Source organism: Miscanthus floridulus, chromosome 6 (genome assembly GCF_019320115.1).
Source record: "Miscanthus floridulus cultivar M001 chromosome 6, ASM1932011v1, whole genome shotgun sequence".
Classification (NCBI taxonomy): Eukaryota; Viridiplantae; Streptophyta; class Magnoliopsida; order Poales; family Poaceae; genus Miscanthus; species Miscanthus floridulus.
The window spans coordinates 93,447,898-93,470,563 of record NC_089585.1 but is presented as its reverse complement, the minus strand read 5'-3'; the positions used below and the strand labels follow the sequence as shown (position 1 = coordinate 93,470,563).

General features: G+C 44.0%; 1 long non-coding RNA gene across 1 annotated transcript; it reads left to right on the top strand.

Annotated features, from left to right (window-relative positions):
- The first annotated feature begins 2,560 nt into the window (after positions 1–2,560).
- Positions 2,561–22,586, top strand: LOC136458655 (uncharacterized). Its single transcript, XR_010760036.1, has 4 exons — positions 2,561–3,484; positions 3,997–4,240; positions 4,435–4,501; positions 21,711–22,586. It is a non-coding gene; the product is annotated as an uncharacterized lncRNA (long non-coding RNA).
- Positions 22,587–22,666: the final 80 nt, after the last annotated feature.

The following is a 22,666-nucleotide window of genomic DNA, read 5'->3' as shown; positions in this document are numbered from 1 at the left end:
AATGTAATGTAAGCTATCCTCGATGGAGTTGACGCGCCGGTCCAAGTTAGGTCGAGCCTGATTTTCCGCCGTGCATGCATCAGCTCCCCAGCAGTCTTGTCCAATCAATGCAACCATGCTTCGGGAGCTAGCTTGTCTCTCATCGCAGCACGTAACGTGACATATCTATCTCTGGGTTCCATCGCGATCCATACATCTCCTAGGACTAAAAAAAAAAAGTAAGAGTATGACAATTTTTTGATGCGATTTTTTTTAAGAGTCTCTCTTTGTTCTCGTTCATACGATACCGAATCACGCGCTCCACTTCATCCTCCCCCGCCGCCAGCCCCGCACGCCCGCAGCCTTCCTCCACGGTTCAATCCCTCCTGAAGGCGTCCTTTTTTCTGAAAAAAACTAAAGAGACTTTTACATGTATGCTATTAAAAAAGTTTATAATTACACATAAACCATTAAAAAAATTGACCATACACTAGTGCCATCGTTCTGAACTTCTTTGCTCTCCAAGCCATTCCGTCGGTGATCTATTTGTTTTTCAGCGTTACATGTGGGTCCGGTCAGTATAAAAGTCCAAAATACCCTTCTGTCGTGCCCTTTCTCTTTTTATTTTTTCCGTATATAAATCACTACAAACCCTTTCTCTTTCTATTTTTTCCTCCGCCGCTCATTTCCTCCCCATCGGATCTCAGGAAAGTAGTACCAGCGCCGGCGCCTCCTCCTTCCCCACCGGCGGCAGCGCTCCTCCCTAACCGGCGGCCACGGCTCCTCCTCTCCCACGGCGGCGGCTCCTTCCAACCGGTGGTGCCGCCCTCTCCGTGCGCGGTGTCCATGGCCTCCACGGCAGTCACGGCGGCAGCCCTCCATGGTCACCTCTGCAGCGGCAACGCCCTCCATGGCTAGATTGGGTGTGGCGGCGGCGCCCTCTATGGTCACCTCTACATCTTCGGCGGTGGTCGCGGCTGCTCCTTCCCCATCGGCACGGGTCCCTTCCACCGCGGTGGCGGCGGCATCGTCCCCAGGTCTCTGGTGGCTCATCCCTGCCGGCGCGGCTAGCCCCAAACGGATCCAGTCAACAACGTCGGCGGCCGGGGCTAGGCTGGGCGGCCGCGCGGAGCAGCGGCGCCGAGGCGGTCACCGAGCTCCGCCAAGCGGGGCTCTTCACCTCCTGCATCGTGCGCTGCTCCTGCCCCGGGCGCCCCCCAGCAGCCGGAGGTGGTTGGACCGGCACCTCCGCTCCCGTGCGTGGCCAGGGGCGAGACTGACGATGGCCGAGCTCCGACGAGCACCCGTCCACCGGATGCGTCCTGTGCCATCGGCCGCAACACCTCTAGCGCCGCCCTATCCCCGTGCGCCCCGCCCCACGAGCTCCAGCCGCCATGGCGCGCGTGCGCCCCTGCCCGACATGGTCGTTGGCCGTGAGACCTCCAGCGCCACACTGGCCCTGCGCGCCCCGCCCCGCGAGTTCCGGCCGCCATGGCCGCACGACCACGTGCTCCCCGAGCCACGTGCGCCCATGCGCACGCTCGCCGCACCCAGGGCCACGCGGTCGGGAGCAGCCCGGCCTGCAGTGGACGTCGCTGCTGCTGGCCGTGACGGCCTGCACAGCTGAGCCTTGCCGCCCTGTCAAGCCGGGAGCTGACCCCATCATCCGCGACCTCGTCAAGACGGCATTCGGGTCCACAGCCACGCCACCTCGAGTCCGCCTCCCGCTCCATGCGCTCACGGCGTACCGCGTCAAGTCCTGAGGCTGGCGCTGGCGAGCGGTGTGGACGAGAGAAGGGTATTTTGGACCTTTGTACTGATCGAACCCACATGTAACGGTGAAAATCGAGCAGATGACCGACGAAATGGTTTGGAGAGCAAAGAAGTTCAGAACGATGGCACTCATGCGCGGTTAATTTTTTTAATAGCTTGTGTGTAATTACAAACTTTTTTTAATGGCATACGTGTAAAAGCCTCAAAACTAAAACGTCATCCTCCTCTCCGCTCGAGCGACAGAAGCCACGCCCTCTCAACTTCCGCCGCCGCCACATGCCTCGGCGACCTCCTAGCTCCGGCAGCCACCTCTGGCTCGCCAGCGATGGCCGGATCTGGGTTAGGCCCCCCCTTGCGATACGGCGCGTAACCTCGCTCCACGCCATCGCCGCACGCGCGCCCTATGCCCGTCTCCCTTCCAAACATCGGCGTCTGCTGCGAGCGGTCCACGGCGGCGGCGCCCATCCTCCTCTTCCTGCTCTGTCCTCCCTCCCCTTCCTCTCCCTCTCTCCCCTTCCCTCCCGAGGCGACGGCGCCCCCTACGAGCGGCGCGCCGGAGTGGGTGGGCCCGGTTGCCTCCTTCCTCTCCCGTCCGTGCGTAAGTCGCTAAAACGCCGCAATTACCGCCCCCCACCCACCGTGCGACCCACTGGATCCCACAGGCCGCCGCGGCGCATGCCGCTCCCCATCCCCATCCCCGCACCACTGTCGCCCTCACCCCTCGCGCCGCCAGCGTCCGTGCCCGCTCCCACGAAGGCCGCGCCATCGGGATCCACGATGACCATGCAGCCGCCCTCGTCGAGATCCATCTCCCCTCCGTCCTCGTTCTGCCCTCGCGCTTGTTAGGTCTACCCTATCGCCCGCGCCATTGTCCTCGCCTGCACCGTCGCCCTCATCGATTTGAGGCAAATTAACTCGTTCTTTTTGCGTTGATTCGTGCTATGACATGAGTTGAAGCTACTCTAAGAGTTAACTGAACTTAATCGACTCGAGCACGTAGAAATCGATGATTTTCGTTTTGGGGGACTTTTTCGTGTTCTTGGCTCGATCTGAAATTTCCTGGAGATTGGGTAGAAATTGGGCGATGATTCTTTTGGGATAGCTCACTAACTCCTTGGTGATTTACCTGTGCAAATTTTGGGAACTATTGATGGAGTTCTTGATCGATTTTCGTTCAATTTTTGGGCCGAGTTCTCTCTGTTCCTAGAGCTCTGGCCCTCTGTTCTTCGTCGGTCTCCTGGTGCTCATCCGTGTGAGAACCGTTGGGCCACTGGTGCAGGCAGGCATGGCGGTGGCAGTCCATGTCGTAGCTCCTGCAGTCGAGTTTGGTTCTGAGCCCCCCACGGTGTTCTTCTGTTGTGCGTCGAGCTGGTCACCGGCGACCGCGGTTCTGTGTGCTTCTCCGTGCGTGTCTGTTCCAGTTCATGCTTGCTGCACGTGGGTCTGTGCAGTCCTAGATCCCGCAGGTGAAATTGCTTCTGCGTTTATGTGATTTTATTCAACTGCAACAACCACCATACCTTGTGTAATCAACAAAATAGTTGTACCCGTCAGTTGAAGCTGCAGCTTCATTGGATGTATTCAGTATGGGTTCGATTTGATGCTTGCAACAGTAGAGTTCCTATGCGATCGATGCTAATATTCATTTTGGGTTTTGACTTCCAGGAGCTGCAGGGTACCAGTTCTGGCTGGACTCTTACCATGTCTTGGCTTCTGGCATAGGTGGATGATGGTGGGCTGTGTGACACTTTGCCTGTGAATCAGCAGATGTTGCTATCTGTTATCCGCTTCTAGATGAAATTACATATTGCCTTGAGAGTTCTTTCTAAAAATAGGGTGCAGCCATGAATTGAAAAACATACCTACAATTATTTGTTTTGTCAAGATAACCCTGTGATTACTGTGTCCAATCCAATGTTCAGCGGCACGTATGTCACATGCTCATGTATTAGTTTATCCCTCGAGTCTTTAGTTGTTGACTTTTGTCTCACAACCTGGCCATGTTTCATGTACATTGATCATGATTCTTAGAGCTTTCATGGATGTTTGCTTCCATTGCAGCCTCAATTATTTCAGATTCAGATGCAGTTTTGATATATGCTTGAATGAATGAAGTACGGCAAAGTGCATGCACTGTTCTTGTTTTGTTGTAGAGACAAAATTATTGGGTTATTTGTGAACAAAGAAAAGTGCATGTTTATGAATGATGATATTGTGTCCATCTTTTCTTTACCTGCTCTTCAGGTGTTCTCTCCTCCAGTGGAGCACATTCTCAAGCTGCCCTGCTCCCCTCGACCGACGATGGCCCTCCATCGGCCACTGCTGCCTGGTCACGGTCGCGGCCAGGCCAGGGATGGTGAGAAGTAGCGTGTATGGCGGATCCGGCGCGGTCAGCCTAGATCTGGCTCCTGGATGGCGAGAGGTGGCGACTACTCAGTGGACACGAGAATGAAGGGTGGCGAGATGAGCATTAACCCCGTTCGTGCTGGTATGTGGTCTTTCCTTCCCTTTTGTTGCCTCCCCTTCATTGCCTATGGAATGCGCTGATCATTGTGTCTGATCCTTAACCAACGAAATTGGTAGCAGTACGTATTTTGAGTGCTCCACTACTAATCATTGGTCAAATAGTGATGCAGTTCCCAAATCAGAATAATGGTCAATGATGCTTTGTAAATTTTGCAGTGGCCCGTACTTGTAGTGGCGAACACCAGCTTCTGGTGGACTTGAATCAGCACACAAGTAGCTCTATGTAAGTTAAACGAACTGCTGTTGTTATAAAAAAGTTATAAAAAATTAGATCGAGCTTGGGGCTACTGAACTTAGACTTAAGTCCTTGTGCTATACTTATACATTAGAATATTTTTATTGGCCTTGCTAAAATATGTTTGTTCCTGCAGTTCATACTTTGATAGTCATTTGTTTTTATGATACCAATTTTGGTGTATCTGCACAAAGAATATATTTGTTCAGTCATTTTGTATTCTTGTTTATTCTGTTAGATGGGCTTGCCTGACCAAATAATATAATATTTTTTCTAGATAATTTGATAATGTAGCTATCTACTATATAAATTGTGCAATTCTTTTGTATTACGTGATGTACTTGAAAGTGCATCTAGCCCTTTAGTGGGTTTTGGATGATTGAATGATAACGTGATTAAAGGACTAACCAGTTTGCTAAGTATGGACAGGTAATAGGTTATCTCACAGGTACTTAATGAAAGCCAAAATGATGTGTTGTTGTGTAAACAATCTAGTTCAAGCACAAGACAACAATGTAAATAGAATTCATGCAAAGGCTTATTTATTGTGGGATTTCCATGTTCTATGTGAAAGCAAGCTTGTAAGAATTAATTAATGAGACATAAGGGATTGCATATGAATTGGTCTCATATTTGAAGCTTGCTAAATTGAAATGAAAAAGATAACAATACATGAATGGATGATTCAACACAAGATGTGACTTGATGGCTTGAGATGGTGAAGATAGCAAGGAAAGGCTTCGAGGTACTAAGCAAGGGTGAAGGGCAAGCGATGGCTTGGCGGCCGAAGAACTTAGCTAGGGTGAAGAAGAAAGTACTTGCATTTAGTTGAGGTACTAATCAAGCCACGATACTCATATTGATGTGGAGGATCAAATCACTATTGGAGTGTTTGATGGAAATGACTTGATACATTTGGGATTATTCAAATTTAATGAATGGAATCAAGTCACGTGCTCAAGATGGCTATGCTCAAGAGAAAAGATCAAAGTTGACATGTTATCACCCTCACTTAATGAAGATTGGAATTAAAGATGGCAATGGGGATCCGCGACCCGATACTCGATGGGTATTTACTCCATTAGGGTCTAAATATGGACTAAACACACTACCCATGGGTACGTAAATGGACCAAACCCTTCACCCATCGGGTACGCAGGTATGGGTATGTTTCAGCAGTCCCCGTAACCGTTTACCCATGGGTGAAAAATACCCGGCCATCTAAAAGAGATCAATGCTCCGTGGTTAGACTATAGATTCTGAAAAGTAATGCAGGTAGAGAGAAACAAATATGCTTGCCAGTAACCTTGGTCATATTTGGTGCAAAAATCATAGCAATGTTGTGAGCATTCATCTTGTTGTAGCTTTCATTTTCCACCACATCTTCCATGAGATTGATGGCCCATTCAAGCAATGCTGCTTCAATAGGAGGTAGGGTACTTGCAAGATGGCTACACTCTTCTTCAGTGTTGTAGTGCATCACTTGTTCTGGAGTCAACGAGTCTAATACTCCACTTGGAAGTTCTCAAAACCATGTCTATAATCAGTAACTTCTACATTAATCATAACTAATGTAGAGGAGAAACTAAATGGAAAGGAATCTTAATTTATAGAAGATATTATTATAGCTATTATTTGTCTAATTTTATGTGCTCTGGTTAGTGGTGATTGCTGTTGAATTGTTGATTTTCATGTGCGTAAATAAATTGTTGGCGGGTACGGGTGACCCGATGGATATGATTTACCCGGCCGGGTATGGGTCTAGGGAAAATTCCCCACCCATGATGGGTATGAGTATTCTGACGGTACCAAATTTTTATGGCGGGGATGGGTCTGGGGTGGCCATACCCGATGGAGATTTACCCATTGCCATCCTTAATTGGAATACACGGCTTCGGTTGAAAGAGATTAACTCAAAAGGTTCAATGTCGTTATACTTTTGATTTTGAGTTAATAGGAATGTCATACTATTAAGAGGGATGCATCATGTTGATAGATAATGTTTCATAAGTGCTCAAGCCAACCCATGTGAGTTTTGAGTATTTGAGCGACAAAAGAGCTAACTTTATTTTTGCTGGTCTAGCATTACCGGACGTGTCCGCTATTCATACCGAACGTGTCTGGTATGGGCCCAGCAGTGGTAAAATTGTTGTTCTCAGGTTGTTTCGTCGGGAGTTCCGACGGTCGGGAGTTCCGGCATGCGTCAGGAGTTCCGACACCTCACTAACTTTAACTCAGTTACATATTTTTCAAAATTATTGAGGGTCAGGAGTTCCGACATGAGTCGGGAGTTTCGACGGTCGGGAGTTCCAGCATTCATCGGGAGTTCTGACGCCTCACAACTTCACTGTAACTTAGTTACCGTTGGCGCAGTGTAAGTCATACCGGACGTGTCCGGTATTGCAACGGCTATAAAACGGCTAGTTTTTTCAAGGAGGCTATAAATACCCCCAAGCCTCCATTTCTGGAGGCTACTGATTCTGCTGATACACACACACGTTTTTTGAGCCTTGCCAACTCTCCCAACCCTCTCTTAGTGAGTGATTGATCAAATTTGCCAAATCAAATTGTGGGTTGAGTGAAATTCAAAAAGAGAGTAATCCAACCACTTGAGCACTTGTGCATATTGTCAATCTCATGATTCGCATTTGTTACTCTTGGACTCTTTGGTCCTAGACGGTTAGGCATCGTCGGAGAGCATCCGAGAGATTGTGGTGTGCCTCGGAAAGTTTGTAACGATCGATTCCGCCGCCTCAGAATCATCTAGCGGAAGGAGGAAAAGGAGTTGGAAAAGACTCCGGTTAGAGTGACCTTCATGGTACCCTCTAGGGCTGACCTTCGCTGGTCGCCCGTAGCCCCCTCAATGGAGAGTAGGACTTAGAGTCCGAACTTCGGTAAAACAAATATCATGTTTCAATTTGTATTTCATTCGATATTTGTGTTGCTCTAGCTCTTGTGCAGGTTCTCTGTGTATATTGTCATCTCTTGTAGGTACCTGCAGTTTGGCTTGAAGATAGAAATCGAATGGAGCAATTTTGGGGCTGCTTTGCAGAAATCGTGTATACCGAACACGTTTGGTATTGATCACTGTGCCAGGCTGTTCTGCAGAACCCATGCATACTGGACACGTCTGGTATTAGAGCTTAGTGCTGAATTTATTTTATCCTTGCGCTAATCCTTGTGATGCAGGATTGTGGCTCCTAGATTTATTTAGTATCCTTTACATACTCTGTGGCTAACTTGTGAGGGGTGGTATCACTCTTATTTGGAGTTTTCATTTTGGAAACTCCCTTTACTAATTGTTTCCGCATTTAAAGGTGTTAATTTTTAGAAACGCCTATTCACTCCCTCTAGGTGGCATCCTAGGTCCTTTCAATTGATATCAGAGCGAGGTTCTCACCTAAAGCTTCACCGCCGTGAGAAAAGGATATCGACGCCTATCGAGTTGGAGCCGGTGCTTCTCCAAAATGATAGTTCAAACTTTCTACCTTGGTCAATATATGTACTCAATGCTTTTAGAAACATTAGTCCTCTTGTTGAGCATATTGTGTATGCAAGCATACCTCTTTCTATAGTTGATTGGAGCAACTACAAAAATTTGTCAAAAGAGAAAGAGATATGCATGCAACTCAATGCTCAAGCTATTAATATTATTTTGAGTACATTGAGGGTAGAGGTTCAAGATGAGACAATCTTCAATGGACAACCACCTCCAGAGAGTGCTCATCTCATTTGGACTAGACTTTTTGATTTATATGGAAAATCCAAATATGATGATGCACTTGAGATCAAGTCAATGGAAAGTATGTCCATTGTATCATCATACAGCAAAGAAGCCTCACAAGACCTCAAGAGCACCGAGCCAGAGCAAGAAGTGCAAGCAGCGCATGACCTGTTGTCTACCTACACATACTGGACGTGCCTGGTATGCCTACCGGACGTGTCCGGTATGGCCGAGGCAGCAGAACAGCAAGCAGCTGTTTGCAACGATGCTCAAGCCCGGTGATGACCAAGTGATGAGTCAACCTCAGTATCTCATGATACTCATCACTTGTGTCTCATGGCCAAGAAAAGCAAGAAAAAGAGTAACAAGAAAGATCAAGAAAAGGAGAAAGCACAGGTAGATGATCAAGATGAGAGTGATGTTGAAGTTGAAGACAACTACAACCTTGATCATCTCAACCGCAAAGACAAGTTCATCATCATGAAGATAGTTGAAGAGAATGATGAGCTTAAAGAAGAGATTGAGAAGCAAGAGCAATCACTTTAAAAGCAAGAATTGTTTCTCATCTCCAAGATGGAAGAACTAAAGGCTCTAAGTGAAAGGTATGAAAAATTGTCAATTGAGCATGCTTTAGTTACTAAATCCTCTTCTAGTGTTTCACAACTAGAGAAGGAAAACTTGGAGCTCAAGGCAAGGCTAGATGAACTATCAAGCAAGTATAATGTGCTACAAGCAAACTATGTTCATCTAAAGTGCTCTCATGATGAAGTAGTAGAATCAAGCATTATGCTTGAGGTGGCTCATGAGGTTATGATCACATTGGTAAAATTTTTCTAACCTCTCACACATTCACTCACTAGTACACCATCTCAATTAAATATTTCTTGTACTAATGAATGTGTTCCTCAAGCAAGCCAATCTTCGATTGAGCTAAATCTCATAGAAAACATAGAGCTCAAAGAAGAGGTGGAAAGATTAAAGAAAGATGTGATTCGGTTGAAGGGTAAGGAGAAAGCACAACCTTCTCAAGATAATCGTGATAACATGGTGAAGAAGCTTGAGAAGGGTTCAAACTTTGCTTCCTCCAAAGCCCAACAAAAGAATCACATTTCAAGCAAGGCCAACACAACCAAGAGCAAGAAACATGGAAAAAGGATGTGCTATAGTTGTGGAATGTATGGACATGAGTGGGCTATGTGTCCACACAAGAGTTGGGCCGACAAGTGTGAAGTGACCGAACAAAAGGAATCTAACAAGTTGGCCAACCAAAAGAAAAGTGATGGACAAAGCACTTGTCTCATGAGCAAGAAATTGGGGCATCCCATCAAGAAATGCCAAATGTACAAAGAGGCAAGAAAGAAAGCTCAAGTTGCAACAAAAAGATGCTATGGATGCAATGAGATGGGCCACAAGGTTGATAGATGTCCATACAAGCAAAGCAAGCATAGAACAAACAAAGGCCGCATATACTATGCTTGTAGAAGAAAGGGGCATCTAAGCTATGAATGCCCAAATGGTAACGCTCCTAAGCCAAACACATATGTTTATAATGATAAGCTTAGGAACACCACAAATGGAGTTAGCACTAGCAAGGTGATGTGTTCACCACAAACTAGTGCTAAAGCCATTTGGGTGCCTAAGCACTTGTTGACTAACTCAAAAGGACCCAACAAGAGTTGGGTACCAAAGTGTGCTTAGGTTAATGATGTAGGTACTTGGTGATGAGATGAAGCTCTCGAGGTGGTTGAGCAAGCAATTTGACAATATTCACTCAATCTATCAACCAATTCTTATCATAATCCCTTATATGGTTGACCCAAAGATAATTCAATGAACATATCATATATTTCATCCTCACCATTGGTAACAAGTATCTAAACCTTTTAGGATAGCCACTTTGTACGTTTCATGTTCTATAGCTCACAAATAGGTACATTTGTGAAATAATGAAAGTGGCTAATTAGATTCAATTAAAAATAATTTTACTTTGCCATATGATGCTTTTAACGGCTCTCTAGTAAATCAATTCATTTGTTGAGGTGCAAGTTTACAATAAATACTAGAGCTAAACAAAGAATTACAAGCAGTGAATTAATTGGTTCTGTCCTATACCTATCGGACGTGTCCAGTATGGCTAGGGACAGAAATTGAGTGTTTCTGTTCTGTGTATTCCGGACGTGTTCGGTATACCTATCGGACGTGTCCGGTATTGTAGGAACCAGAACACTAATTGGATAAGCAACTGAGTTTTTGACCCATATATTTTCATATATCCTCAATTTACTCAGAAGCTTGTGGTTTACCAAATCTAAATGGATTGTGAGCGTCTCTTAGACTCAAATTTACTTATGGCAAATTATTTGGTTGTGGTTCAAAATAGAAAATTGACTCCCAAATTCTTAATAGAATAAAGTGCTTGTTGAAAGTCATTCAAATTACATGAGGCACTTATTTAGGGGAGCTAAGTTTCTATTTTTCACCATTGTGGACTAACAAATTTATCTAGCATTCTTTGTAGTCCTTTGGATGAAAATGTATCTAGCATGATTATTTGGCAATTAAGGACAACATAAAGATCATCATGCTATGTATCTTCTCAGTGGTATTCTTGTGGGCTCAAGGCAAAGGTATGTATTTACATACATGCATTGTAAGTGCATCTAAGGCCCTTTATTTGTTAGAATGTGCATTTGTGTGACATAGGAGAGATGTTTTTCAAAACCCCTAACTAGCATGAGTAGGAAGTGTGAATTTGAAAAACTATTTGAATCTTGGTCTTTGTGACCTAGCCTTGTCATGTGGTGATTATAGCTCTCCTTGATTGTTTGATTGGCTAATCACACATGACATGGCTTTCTTAAGTCTACAATCTACTATGTCTCTCTCTATCTCTCTCAAGTAAGCGAAATCTTGTATATGCTAAATATTTGGAAAAGAGAAAATCATTTTATGGCATTGGATAAGGAAAGTGATGATACTCGATTTGGATCAAGATTATATACCTTTTTGGACTGAGAAATAACAGAAAAGGGGATTGGAAGAGAGAAAATACTTTTTGGAATTATTTGGGCTAGCCTGCGTATACCGAACGTGTCCGGTATGCTACCGGATGTGTCTGGTATGAGCGGGACTATAAAACCAAACGTACCCCTTCAGCCTAGACTTGTCTGTCTCCTTCCAACCAACCATGACGGCACTCTTCTCCTCACCTAGGGCGATCGAGACTTTCACCAACAAAAGAGAGAGGAGATCGCATTGGAGAAGGCTTGCATCAAGATTAAAGACCTGGGGGTTTGGATTTCTCATCGCCTTCTCATCTCTTCTCTCAAGGTACCCTAATCACGGACCTCGTCCGATCTACATGGTTAATGCTTGATATTGAAATTCCTTCGGTCAATATGCTGCATTGGTGATATAGAAGCAATGCCCAAAGTTTGGAATTGATCCATGATGGTTTGAATTGAGGAACCCTGGTTAGGGTTGCTGGGCTCCCATATCGGACGTGTTCGGTATGCTACCAGACATGTCCGGTATGGCCCAGTAGAGCAGGCTCTCTGCTCTCCTTTGATTCAATCATATCCTAGAATTGTTTGTTAGGCTTAGCTTCTTTTGTATCTACGTTTTGCAAACTTTTTGACAGTTGTATGTCAAGATGATTGTAAAACCATGGATAAAAGATTCTATGTCTAATCGCAATTCAAGATTAAGTTTTGGGCATATATCTAAAATTTCTTGCAAATCTTTGGATACAGGACAGCAGCCATGAGTGGATGATAGGAGCCTAGGTCCAAGCACAGGCATGATCTAGCACTAGAAAAGTATAAGAAGGCAAGACAGAAGATGCATCCTGGATTCAAGCCGAGCAATAGGAGGCCTCCTAGAGCTACCTCTAGTGCAGCACCTCAGTATGCAGAGGGGTCCGAGAGCTCTTCTTCTGACACTGACACTGATGAGTTCAGAGTGGAGTCTAGAGAAGAAACAAAGAGGAAGAGCACTCACAGAGGATCAGATGGTGACAGCTCAGATGAGGAGCAGGAGATTGAGGAGGAGGAGCCAGTTCCTCTAGTTTAGCACCAGCCTAGTCAGGGTATGCATTATGGTCTCCTTAAGACATGTTTGCCCAATGTGCCCTCTTATGTTCCTAGAGTTGACTACAGGGGAAAGGGTATGACCAGGAAAATTAGAGATGAACGAAGGGTTGATCCGAGAGGCTTACCTAAGGTTCAGTATGATCACTGCTTCCAGATAGCTTTTCACCTTGACTTCTACTCTAGTGTGATTCTCACCAGGAACCCAGTTATTGCTAGGTCTCAGTAGATTGACTGGCAATACGTTAGAGAGTTGTAGAAGGCCCTAGTTGATCATGCCATTGCTATTTGCCAGCGCACTGGGGTTTATGAGATCATGGAGTTCTAGCATGACTGGAACACAGAGGTAGTAGCTCAGTTCTATGCTACTCTATTTATTGAGGAGGATGAGAGGCGGATGCACTAGATGCTTGAGGGTCAGTGGTACAATGTTGATTATGATGTTTTCACCGCTTACCTTAGCTTTTCAGAGGATGACCTCCAGAGAGACCGGATCCACACCGAGCAGGTTTTACCCCCTGAGCAGCTCGCCTATATGTATCCATCAGGAGGTGAGAGAGGAGCAGTGGGGAAGGTTCTAGGTCTTCACCCTACCTATAGATACCTAGATAGGATGTTCAGGAAGACTATTGACTGCAAGGGTGGAGACAAGGGCAACATTGCAGATTATTCTAGGAACCTACACCATAGGATGGCACCTGATGCTCGGCCCTTCAGTGTGTTTGACTTTATTTGGTCCAAGATCAGGAGTGTGGGAGAGAGGCCCCTCAAGGGCTATGGTTTTGCTCCTTATATCATGTATATGACTGAGCAGGTGATAGGGCACACATTCGAGTATGATAAGATTCACAAGGGCTTGAAGATTATTGCAGACTTGCCTAAGATAGGGTTACCTCTAGTAGGTCCAGGAGGAGCAGCAGGTACAACTGAGGCAGATGCACCTGAGAGTGGTGCAGTAGCAGGAGCTTCACCTCCACCACGTGCTCCTTCATGTTCTTCTTCACGCCATGGCAGTCCTCTCTCGCCTATCCACAGGCTTTTTAGCTCCATATTTGGGATGTGCCGGGACATCCAGACCAGGCAGCAGAAGGAGAGGGAGGCTAGGAGGAAGGATACTCGAACCTTGAAGCAAATTGCTTCTAGGCTTGAGCTTCATCCTCCTAGGTCTCCACTATTAGATGAGGCAGCTAGTGAGCCTGAGACTGAGGAGCAGCAGCAGGCCAGATACGACAGAGAGTATGCTGAGTTCCTTCAGAGATAGCAGCAACAAGCACCTGAGCACCCTAACACTCTACCACTTCAGGCTCATGTGCCTACTCACTCTCAGCCACGTCCTAGTACTACAGACAACTATGCTACAGATTGGTAGAGTGACCTCATAGGTGGTGGCGGCTACTATGGGTCTGGTGGCTATGACTCGTCTGGTGCGGGTGGTTCTCGTCCAGCCAGTATTACACGCTCAGATGACGAGGATGCTGGTAGAGATGATGATGATGATGATGATGAGTGATCTCAGCTTTCAGTGACAGCTTGTAGCCCCTTTTTCCTTAGTATGTTATTGTTGGACCTTTGTGGTGATAGATGACAAAGGGGGAGAGAGACTGATTAAAGCTTCAGGATAGTTTCATTTGCTTATCTTTGTATCTGAAGATATGTACTGCAGGCTATAGTTTCTTGTTTTTGAGCTTCATTGATGTATCTTGGATTTGAGATAGATTGTATCATGTGAGATATGAGACTTACTTATGCTTTATCTATGTATCTCTTGAGACATGATCTGTATTTATATATTAGTGGCTTATGGACTTGAGAAAATGTGTAATGAGTGATATGTGTGAATTACATGTGTTATATTTATTTTCATAAGGACTATGCATGCTAGAATGAAAATATTTGATGTGATGCCTTTATGTTTATTCCTGTGTGATATATCTTGTCATATGCATCACGGTTTCACTATCACACACACATGCACCCCACGGATGCAATGATTTAGGGGGAGTCTCCTATATGTTTTAGTATGTGCAATTGACATTTGAGGTCATTTTGTGAATTCTAATCATAAGCACATATTAAGGGGGAGCCTCTCATAAATCACTGAACCCAAAAGTTTAAATGTTTATATCATTTTGTAAGCTTTAATCAAGTTATTATCAATCATCAAAAAGGGGGAGATTAAAAGTGCATCTAGCCCTTTAGTGGGTTTTGGATGATTGAATGACAACGTGATTAAAGGACTAACCTGTTTGCTAAGTATGGACAGGTAATAGGTTATCTCACAGGTACTTAATGAAAACCAAAATGATGTGTTGTTGTGTAAACAATCTAGTTCAAGTATAAGACAACAATGCAAATAGAATTCATACAAAGGCTTATTTATTGTGGGATTTCCATGTTCTATGTGAAAGCAAGCTTGTAAGAATTAATTAATGAGACATAAGGGATTGCATATGGATTGGTCTCATATTTGAAGCTTGCTAAATTGAAATGAAAAAGATAACAATACATGAATGGATGATTCAACACAAGATGTGACTTGATGGCTTGAGATGGTGAAGATAGCAAGGAAAGGCTTCGAGGTACTAAGCAAGGGTGAAGGGCAAGCGACGGTTTGGCGGCCGAAGAACCTAGCTAGGGTAAAGAAGAAAGTACTTGCATTTAGTTGAGGTACTAATCAAGCCACGATACTCATATTGATGTGGAGGATCAAATCACTATTGGAGTGTTTGATGGAAGTGACTTGATACATTTGGGATTATTCAAATTTGATGAATGGAATCAAGTCACATGCTCAAGATGGCTATGCTCAAGAGAAAAGATCAAAGTTGACATGTTAGCACCCTCACTTAATGAAGATTGGAATACACGGCTTCGGTTGAAAGAGATTAACTCAAAAGGTTTAATTTTGTTATACTTTTAATTTTGAGTTAATAGGAATACCGTACTATTAAGAAGGATGCATCATGTTGATAGATAATATTTCATAAGTGCTCAAGCCAACCCATGTGAGTTTTGAGTATTTGAGCGACAAAAGAGTTAACTTTATTTTTGCTGGTCTAGCATTACCGGACGTGTCCGCTATTCATACCGAACGTGTCCGGTATGGGCCAAGCAGTGGTAAAATTGTTGTTCTCAGGTTGTTTCATCGGGAGTTCCGACACCTCACTAACTTTAACTCAGTTACATGTTTTTCAAAATTGCTGAGGGTCAGGAGTTCCGACGTGAGTCGGGAGTTCCGACGGTCAGGAGTTCTGGCATTCATCGGGAGTTCCGACGCCTCACAACTTCACTGTAACTTAGTTACCGTTGGCGTAGTGTAAGTCATACTAGACGTGTCCGGTATTGCAACGGCTATAAAACAATTAGTTTTTCCAAGGGGGCTATAAATACCCCAAGCCTCCATTTCTGGAGGCTGCTGATTCTGCTGATACACACACATTTTTGAGCCTTGCCAACTCTCCCAACCCTCTTTTAGTGAGTGAGTGATCAAATTTGCCAAATCAAATTGTGGGTTGAGTGAAATTCAAAAAGAGAGCAATCCAACCACTTGAGCACTTGTGCATATTGTCAATCTCATAATTCGCATTTGTTACTCTTGGACTCTTTGGTCCTAGAGGGTTAGGCGTCGTCGGAGAGCACCCGAGAGATTGTGGTGTGCCTCAGAAAATTTGTAACGGTTGATTCCGCTGTCTTAGAATCATCTAGTGGAAGGAGGAAAAGGAGTTGGAAAAGACTCTGGCTAGAGTGACCTTCGTGGTACCCTCTAGGGCTGACCTTCGCTGGGTCGCCCGTAGCCCCCTCAACGGAGAGTAGGACTCGAACGAGTCCGAACTTCGGTAAAACAAATATCGTGTTTCAATTTGTATTTCATTCGATATTTGTGTTGCTCTAGCTCTTGTGTAGGTTCTTTGTGTATATTGTCATCTCTTGTAGGTACCTACAATTTGGCTTGAAGATAGAAATCGAAAGGAGCAAGTTTGGGGCTACTTTGTAGAAATCATGTATACCGGACACGTCCGGTATTGATCACTGTGTCAGGCTGTTCTGCAGAACGTGCATACCGGACACGTTCGGTATACCTACCGGACACGTCCGGTATTAGAGCTCAGTGCTGAATTTATTTTATCATTGCGCTAATCCTTGTGATGTAGGATTGTGGCTCCTAGATTTATTTAGTATCCTTTACATACTCTGTGGCTAACTTGTGAGGGGTGGTATCACTCTTATTTGGAGTTTCTATTTTGGAAACTCCCTTTACTAATTGTTTCCGTATTTAAAGGTGTTAATTTTTAGAAACGCCTATTCACCCCCCTCTTGGCGGCATCCTAGGTCCTTTTAGTACTATACTTTCGTTTATTTAGGTTCATATAAATAAATATACAGTGTACTATAGGTTGGTCAAACCGATTACACATTGATTACAGGTTAATCCTAATTATTGATTGATCGTGCCATTCTCCTTGATGTGCAGGTTCTATTTGTTTCTACTTTCCTAATAGTGCTCGATTACATCTCCCATTTGATTGAATATTTCCTGTCATATGATAGAGGAATCACGGTAAAATAGGAAGTAGAAAATTATTGTACTATCCATATACACATTGCATGTTTGCATGCACCAGCATACATGGCAATGAGCTCCCCTGCGCCTTGCTCCAAGGAAAGAGAATTAACATAGAAGAAAAGAGAATTAAGACAAAAGGAAAAAGAGAGACTGCTATCAATCCTCTTCTATAAATCCTATGGCCCCGCCATAGCGCCCACCCTCGTAGCTAGGACACCATAGCTCCCTCCAGCTGATTGGTGAGGAGATGTTGCTGCCCTGTAGGAACCCAGCAGGGTCAGGCCACCGACCCAACCCGCCTTCTATCGCCTCATCCCTACCCTCACCAGGTCTTATTTTTACTTTTTTTCCTGGTCAATGCATTATTCTCCCTGTGGTTGCAATGCCCCTGCTTGGCTTCTCTGGTTGGACAATAGATGATAGATGATGTCTAGTTAGAAGATGAGGCATGAATTTCAGCTGAAATCTGCGACCTGTGAAAATAGAGTGAAAGATTAAGTTATTGACAGTTGAAATGCTGAATAAAAAACTAATTTAGGTTCCTATTTTTTCCCAGATGAAATCTACAACCTGTGAAAATAGAGTGCAAGATTGAGTTATTGACAGTTGAAATGCTGAATAAAACAAATTTAGGTTCCTATTTTTTTCCTTTAAAAACTAATTTAGGGCTAACTTGATGGAATGGGCTCATTAGTATATACTGAAGATTGGGCACTGGGGTTATGATCTGCCATTGCCAGAGCAAGACGGCATCGGGCTAGGCATAGAAATTAGTAGCTGCGACCTGCAGGTATTAAGAAGTCATTTTTCTAATTATTCAACTCCGTACCTTTTCTATTTGTGGCACAACACAGAAATAGGAATTGCAATACCCTATTGCTTTGCTTCTTTGCAATATCCTGTTGCGAGCTTCTAAAAGTGTAGTGTCATGTGATGTGTCTGACTGTCTGGAGTAGTTGAGTCTGACAATTGTTAGTCATAGTATTGTTATTATGTTAACTTAAGGGAATTCAGACTTGCTTGTTATGTCAACTAAGGGAATTCAGAATCGTACTGCCCCACTTTGCTTCATGCAATTCCCGAATGAAGGGATTCACTCAGTGGTTTGTTGTGATAACTGATAAGGGTTGCCATCTGCGATTTTTATCATGGTTGGTGTCTTGCGATAGCCTATGCAGAGCACCATCAATTGTGATGGCATTGCTTGATTAGGCATATATTAGTGCCTAAAAGATTAGTGGTATACATCATTCTCTTCAAATTTTAGGTTTTTGAATTTCATATTTGAGGGGCCATTTTATTGTGTCTTTTGGATAGATTGCAATGGGCGTCTGAAAGGGTCGAGATGGCGACTAGAGGGGGGTGAATAGTCTTTTTTAAAACTTAATCGCGTTGGCTAACCAAAACAAGTGCGGAATTAAAACTATCGGTCTAGCCAAGACTACACCCCTCTATCTATGTTCACTAGCACCTTGCAAAGATACTAATCAAGCAACAAAGGTGCCGGGCTAGCTAGAGCTCACCTAACCAATTCTAGGAGCAAGGTCACACAAACCTATGCCACTAGTACTTTAAGCAATAAGGGAGCTCCTACACATGCTAGTAAGCAAAAGCACAAAGCCAACTAACCTCACTAGCAATGCTCAATAACAAGGCAACCAATGCCAAATTAGAGAGCGCAATTACTTAGCTACACAAACTAAGCAATATAACTAACAAGGTTACACAAACCAAATTAGCCACGCAAGGGAGCTACTTCTATGCTACACAAGCAAGAAGATAATTAGCAAGCTACGTAAGCTAACTAATTATTAAAGCAACAACACAAGCTCAATGTATATAAAAGTAATTGCAAGCTTGTGTAATGGGAATGCAAACCAACGGGAAGAACAAGGTTGACACGATGATTTTTCTCCTGAGGTTCATGTGTTTGCCAACACGCTAGTCCCCGTTGTGTCGACTGCTCACTTGGTGGTTCGATGGCTAATTAGCATCACCCGCCAAGCCTGCACGTTGGGCGCCACAAGAACCTACCCCGGAAGTGAGGGTAGCTCAATGACACGCTTTACTAAAGTTGCTCTTTGCGGCTCCCGCGGGGCGAGCACAATGCCCCTCACAAGCTCTTCTCCAGAGCGCCGCACAAGCTTCTTGCAGGCTTCGACGGAGACCACCACCAAGCCATCTAGGAGGTGGCAACCTCCAAGAGTAACAAGCACCACCGACTTGCAACCCGATCACCTAGTGCCACTTGATGCAACCTCACGATGCAATCGCACTAGAATCGTTCACTCACACAATCGAATGATCACTATCATGTATATGTGTGATGGAGGGCTCCCAAGCACTCACAAGCATGGACACAAAGTCCCCCAAGGTGCTCAACACCGGCCATGGCCGAAGGCCACTTCTATTTATAGCCCCAAGGGCTAAACTAGCCGTTACCCCTTCACTAGGCAACTGTCGGGTCGACCGGACGCTCTGGTCATGTTGACTGGACGTTGGACCTCAGCGTCCGGTCGCCCGTAGACGGCCACATGTCTCGATTCCAACGGTCACTTGACCTGACCGGACGCAGCAGCTTCAACTGACCGGACGTAGAATCCTCAGCGTCCGATCGTTTCCAGTAAGCTCCCCGAGGCGTATTTCTTCGACCGGACATGTCCGGTCCACCTTGACCGGACACAGACCAGCATCCGGTGCAATATCCTCAGTACAGTGCAGACCCATCAGTTTGACTGGACGCACGCTGCCAGGGTCTAGTGCTTTCAGACCCAGCATCCGGTCAGTTGACCGACGCCGGCGTCTTCGCGATCAACTCATTTTCACTTCTAACTTCTTCACCCTTGCTCCAATGTGCCAACCACAAGAATTTGCATCCGGCGCAATAGAAAATAGGCATTCCATTTTTCTGAAAGCGCCGACTCAACCCTGCAAACATCACCTCCTTTGAAGATGTACCAACACCACCAAGTGTACACCACCATGTGTATGTGTGTTAGCTTTTCATAATCATTTCCCAAAGGATGTTAGCCACTCAACTTGCCATGCCACTCGATCCTAGCGATGATGCAAAGTTAGATCACTCGAGTGGCACTAGATAACCGATATGCAAACAAGTTTGCCCCTCTTGATAGTACGGCCATCTATCCTAAATCCGGTTATAAACTTCTCTACACACCTATGACCGGTGAAATGAAATGCCCTAGGTTATACCTTTGCCTTGCGCATTCCATTCCATCTCCTCCAATGTCGATGCAACACATGCACCAACACGATCAATAATGATATGATCCACTTTATATCATCACATGATCATATTGGTTCATCGATCTTGACTTTACTTGCTCTTCACCGTTGCCATCGTCCATCAGCGCTAAGTCTTGCTCAAGCTTCACCGCCACGCGGTCCATCACTCCAAAGCCTTCGACTTGCCCTTCACGCTTGCAACCGGTCCATCAAGCTAAGTCTTGTCTTGATCTTCTCCACCTTGATCACATGACTCAATGTCATGTCTCATGTACAATGAGCTCCTTCATCATCACGTGTGTGAGCTTTGCAACATCTCCAAGCCATTTTCACCTTCATGGCATATGTTGCTCACACACATGTACCTGTGGACTAATCACCTGTGTATCTCACATAAACATAATTAGTCCACCTAGGTTGTCACTCAATTACCAAAACCAAACAAGGACCTTTCAGCGTCATCGCCACATGCCATCTATTGATTTGAGACTTTGGGTGCAGATAAATTGCATCATTTTTTCATGATATATTTTAGTTTTCATGCTTCTCATCGATGTTTCAATATAAAACTACTCTAAACTACTATATTTATCTTCTATGGGACATACAGTAGACTTAAAGCTATATAGCGTTCTTTGTTTAGCCCCTCCCCCTATATTTTTCCTGGATCCATCACTGGTGATACCCAATAATAGATAGAACTTTTTTCATATCATATCTCCTGTTATTTGGTACTTTGTGTTGTTTAGCATGATGATTTGGAGACGATCCTAATCTGAGTTTACTGAACAACCATATATTTAGTTCCTTGTTTTTTTCCTTTTATTATGGGCATGATGTTGTAGTTTAGTTTAGAGCAACAATTTAGGTAGCAAGTGATGATGCAGTATTATGGTTGCATATTAACTAATCCTTGTTCTTTCATCATGCTTGAGTGCTTTGGGAAAAGAAAACCTAATGAAGCTGATGAAAGGCATTTAGGCTAAAATTTAGAATGTAGAATATAAATTTTGTAAGAAGAGCTCTTCCACCGTATCTAACTAATCATGAGCAGATACAGTGGGCTAAACTGCTAAAGTAATTTTTTAATCTTTACTGTCCAGTTCAATAACAAAAGCTGGGGTGGCCTTGGAACTTGTAAGTTATCCTTAGATAGTTCTGCCTTTTGTTTCATGGGCGTATTCTGATTTTGTTCTGACATACTTTATTTTATTCTGGAAAAGAGAGAATCTATGTTTTTGTTGAAAGCGTAATTGTTGCATAATCGGTGTACCTTTCAACTAAAAAGTCAGAATTAATCTCTGTTTTTGTTGAAAGCATAATTGTTGCATAATTCATGTACCTTTCAACTAAAAAGTCAGAGGTAGTAAGTCTAGAAATCCCCTACACAATAGTTGTTGGGCTAGAACCCAGACTCATGTTCATATTAATTTCTTGCTATTTTAAGATGGCAGCCAACTCAAGTTTAAGATGGCATGTGTTTTCTACCTTGTGCTTTCTAATGCTGGCATACGTTACCTACTTTATGCACATCTAGAATGCTAGAACTCGTGTTCACGTGATTCACCCACACAGCCACGCTGCGACTGGAGGTGAAGTGCACAGCTGCACTTGGAGGCCACCACGTCTCCCTTGCCAAGACACCTGCTGCCGGTTTCTGACCCATCGTCGAACTCCCCTGTGGTTGTGATTTGGAATATATAGGTGAGTTCATTGTATACTGGAGGATCCTATTTAGATGCACAGTGTCCATCTAACCAAATTTAGTACAGTCTTGTACCTTAGAGGAGATCCACTTTCTTTCTAAGAATACATATGTAGCAGTTAATAGCAACACTGTAGTGGTTTTAGTGTTTCAAATCTTATTCCTTTGTATGAACTTTTGTCATATTATCTATAACCAATTTTAATTTGTTATAATGATCACATAATGCAACCATGTACAGAACAATATTATTTACAATGAGATGTGTGAGTTTTTTAGTTTACTTGTTCCTGAACCATAAGAGAGAACTGCATTGATTCATCATCCTGCACAGAATTTATATGCTACTTTGAGTCCAAATTATATGATGCTTTAAGTTTTTGTGTTGTAATTTCTGAAACCTTTAAGAGAAAACTGCATTGATTCATCATCCTACACAGAATTTTCATATGCTACTTTGAGTCCAAATTATATGATGCATTGAGTTTTTGTGTTGTAATTTCTGAAACCTTGATATGGAATGTTCACATATTCCACACATTAATTTTTTATGCATAGCTATCTTATCTTATTTTCTATGACTTCAAAATAGCACTCTATTTAGTGAGACTTCTGCAATCTTTCTCTTGATCTACACTAAAGATCGTAAAATAGACTTTATATATTCATCTAAGCCACAATCCATGTGTGTTCGCTTTGGCATAACTAAAAATGAATTTGTTACCCATGCATTGCTTTGGTTACTTTGACTAAAAATTATTTCTAAGGCATCATGATAGCAACCAAAACATGATCTCATTTTGGTGGTTTGATTTGCATCATGATC